The sequence below is a fragment of the Rhodnius prolixus genome, unplaced genomic scaffold, assembly GCF_049639745.1.
Source record: "Rhodnius prolixus isolate KJV_2025 unplaced genomic scaffold, Rpr scaffold_7, whole genome shotgun sequence".
Taxonomy (NCBI): domain Eukaryota; kingdom Metazoa; phylum Arthropoda; class Insecta; order Hemiptera; family Reduviidae; genus Rhodnius; species Rhodnius prolixus.
Window position 1 is genome coordinate 37,309,404 of NW_027411582.1, and position 4,347 is coordinate 37,313,750.

The following is a 4,347-nucleotide window of genomic DNA, read 5'->3' on the forward strand; positions in this document are numbered from 1 at the left end:
TAGTGATAACCCCACCCATACCTAAGACAACATTCATATCCGTGGGCAAGTTGTCTTTTTTTAGTATTAGTAAACGAGTAGGGAGGAAATACCTCCCGTTTAGGCGAGAAGACAGTCGGGCAACAACTATGAGCAGAGGGAACAAATCGAATGTTAGGGCTGGTGGCACTTTGTGACCTTGACAGAGCTTAGCAAAGTCAATAAACTTAAGTGTTGTGGTAGAAAACAAGTTCAGAATTTTTGCTACCATAACTTTATTTTAAATTTTTTTTTTCTGAACAAACTTATATCTGGATGTGTCAGTTTGACTAATAAATCGACCAAGAGTCCATTGAACTGGCCTGTATTTACCATAAACTAGAGCGAGCTCTTTTTGGCTTAGCGCCTTCTTTTTTTTTTGTCCTGTTCTTCTACAAGGAAGAAATTTATATTATTTGCGACCCATTCGTTTATTTCAACTTTAAATTTATTTATATACTTCCTTATTAGTTTCATTTATTTTTTTAAAAAAACTAATTCTGTATTTGCGATTGCCCTAAATAATCTTTTTTATATTGTACTAGTCCATAGTTTTCTAATTAACAGAATAGTAACATATTATAGCTGATATTAGACTTTTTATTTATCTATTTCCTTTAAAATGAAGTTATTACAAAATGTTTAGTTGAACTTAAGGTTTATTCTTTAAAATGCTGCAGTATCTTAAGTCGAAGGAGCCTCAAATCTCCGGGCTCTAAAAAAAACGTCGTTTTAAATTTGCGTCTTCCCGTTACTGTACTAAACTTTTGATATCGAATAAAACTGTAATACAAAAGTGCGAACAATCCTACATATTATTCGTACATGAAATGAGGTTATTATTATTAATGCTTAAATAGTTTCCAAGTTTTTTTTCCTAGTGGAGTAATTCCATCACGAGTGAAGATTTCACCAATATTGCTCAAGATAATAGGTATTACATTTGTTCAAAGAGGTAGTTTCTGTTTTTTAAACATGACATGGTACCGAAAATGTTAAAAAGAGGGTCTTTTAAGAAGTAAATTGCCGTAAAAAAAAACAACAAACATTTTAGCAGAATTTTTAGTAATGAGAAATCTTCTGAGTTCTACTCTAATGTGCTTTGTACAGACTGATCTAACACCTGCACAATATTTCTGAGTGTTAAATTTGTTGCCAAAATTCTGAGTCGAAAGAATAATCTCTGTACATCGTGAGTTCAAAACATTTTTTGAGGCAATCTACTAAGTATATTTTGACTTAGCAAGTAACGTATTTTAGGCCAGTATTTGTATTAGAAGTCTGATTTTAGAGAGGTTCTTAAGTAACTCAGAAGTCATGAGTCAAGTTTATTACAGTGAACATGTACAAAATTGATGTTAGGCTCTTTTGCATAAGAATTAGAAAATCGTGGGAGTTTTCTCTCAACATTTTTGGGAAACTAATGAAGATTATAAAAAAAAAAAATCAAAGATTATCGGTGCATAAAATCTAAGAAGACAGTCTCCTTTTTTCACATGAAACTATAATACGTCTTGGCAACGATCTAGTTTAGAAAGTAAACAAAGTTAAAGAGCCGCATTTTTTTGACAGATTCTGGAAAAAGTACAAAAGAAAAAACAAGATACTCAACTTGCCCAGTTTCCTTCTTGCTAAAACTTTGCTATTTGTTCTTCTTGATAGAAATTAGGAACTCTGCCAAAGTGGACTACACATGTTTTCACAATTCTACTCTCACAAACTACATACGAGTATATTGTACAAGGTTAGAAAAGGTTGTAGGTTTCATTGTCACATTCGTCAACGTAGTCCATTAAGTTTATGACTTACACTTATTCTTCACAAGGAGGAAATATTACAATACTGGAAAATTTCGATTTTGACTTTTCATAGAGAAATTTCATTTTGAAAACTTGTGAAGGCAAAAAGCCTGAAGATTTTTCTATTAAGCAATTCTCAAGAGCTGACTCACAGATCAAAACAGCTCAAAGTGCCCAAAACGAATTTTCCCAAAAAATCATTTTGAAAAAAACCTTTGTATCTAAACACGAAGTTTACAAAAAAAATTTGAGGAATTTTCGAACAAAATTTTAAGAGAATGTGGTACTTTCTGTGTTACTTTTGGATTTTCTAAAAACTCAAATTCGTATTAAAATAATACATATATAAAACACACAGAGTCGTACAGTATTCTGAAATAGTAGGCAAGATGGACAATGTGTTCTTAATGAGAGAATACTGCCCGGAGGGTGTCTTTCTGCGGAAAATCCGGCTCTAATCACTAAGTTAATCTTGCTAACTATTAGATTGTTATTAATATTCTTTTACTTTTCACTCTCCTATCCTCCTAGTTTCTAAAAAAAGTGTACAAGAGATACCAGAGACACTTTCACATCCACAAATTCTGCAAACATTAACCACGCGAGGTCGAGGCTACAGGTACCAGTCGATTTCGAGGACTACTACCTCGAAGAGTTAGTCAGGTGAGAAAGTTTATCGGGAGAACTTTATTTCTAAATTCAATGAGATTATTTTGTTAAGAACGACAATAAACTCGAGGATTACAGATTAACACAAACCTGACAAGTCTACAAAATAAATAAAGTAAGAAATTAATAGCCAGAAATATTTTAAAGCAGTTTGTAAAAATATAAGCATATTTAATATGCTAATAGATTCTTCTCTCGATGACTGTGAATTTTTTTTTCTTAAGGGAATGCAAATATTTTTTCAACGTGAAACGAATGAATACTAATAACACTTTGGGACATTTGAGGAGATTCCTGTTTGAATGGGTTATTTCTCTAAATGTATTTTCTAAGTATGGTGGTAAATTCTTGGCCTAAGAAATTTATATTTCTGATTACTGTTAAAAAATATAACATTAAAGTAATACACAAAAATTATCTGCTGTGGGCCTCCAAATTATTACCGCAATTTACCAAGTTGAATACACGAAATAAGGAATAAAAAATAATGGGTCGATTTAAATTTAATTTAATGTGAAAAATACCTACACTTTCATCATAAAACTACTATTAATTGTAATTAAGAGAGAATTAAGACAGTCCAAAAAAGTATTAAATTGGATTTTTCATATTTTGAGGAACTCAGAAAACGATAAACCTGTTTTTAGTGCATGTTCTTTGATTTTGTATGTGTTTTAGCAGAATATCTAAAAAAAAAAAGAAACTAAATGTTGGAGATAAGAGTGAAATGGTATATCATAATGCTCAAAACATTGAATTAAAAGAACAGACAAAAAAAAAACATTATATAATAACAAAGTTCATAATAATAGCGAAATTCAGGGAAGGGATTAGCTATGAGGTTAGCATACTGGACTCCCACGCGGAGGTCCCGGGTTCGAATCCAGCAGCTGACCCTTAGATTTTCTCTTCCTAGGAGCTTCTTACAGCTCACTGTCCGGTGATGGACAGTGTTGTCTGTAACGAGAGAACACTCTCCAGAGGCCGGCAGTGCACTGAAAAAAGCTCCGGGCGCTAATAACCTCAGCTGTTGATGCGCAAAAAGAAAAAAATAGCGAAATTCGACAAATGATTTCCAAAACTTTGAAGCGTAAATAGGCGTTGAAAATAACATAAATATTAAATTGATAATTTTAGAATCATTAAATACAAATTTCCCCATATCACATACAGTAATTAACTAAATTACAGAGTAACAATATCACATGTAACAATCACACAAAGTGAATGGTAACACTAATGTCTAATATTTTCAACTAAAAATTAAACTACGCTATACACCTGTTCCGGCCGTAATAATTACTAATCTAAGATCTATTTAATACCAAAAGTTATTAAGTAAACTATCAAATTGAAATGAGTAATATTTGTAACATCGATGGTGAAAGAAATTTATTCGTATTTTTACTTTCTTCTTTCTATTCCTTTACTTCCTTAAATTGCGCAGTTTTTTGAATTTTGAGTTTACACAGAAAATAGTGTTCTCTGTTTAAGATAAAGTTTTCTTTCACAAATTAGTCTGTGTGTGGTCATCGTAACTCAATTTAAAAAAACAAAAAATTCAGATAGTTCAAATTTATAATTAAGTTTAAGTGCTAATCAGATTTTTGTGAAAAACTTTGATCTATCAGGAGTGGCCCTTTACCAAATTTTTTTTCCCCAGTTTTTTGAGAATTCTAGAAATATGTACCAACAATTTTTTTTAACAATTTATTTACTTATTGGTGACTGATACGTTTTTTGAAACAAGGTATCTGTATCCCTGTAAAGTGTTATTTAACTTTTATTATTTCTTTTTCTTCTTAGGCTCTATTCTTCGGCTTTATAACCTTCCTCAGTTAGTCTTACTCATTCTACTTGC

The 4,347-nt window shown here is 31.4% G+C and overlaps 1 long non-coding RNA gene across 2 annotated transcripts in view; it reads right to left on the reverse strand.

The window, feature by feature from the left end:
* The window catches only part of LOC141446518 (uncharacterized), a 37,691-nt gene that overhangs the window by 9,824 nt on the left and 23,520 nt on the right, over window positions 1-4,347 (reverse strand). The gene's annotated exons all lie outside the window — the stretch shown is intronic.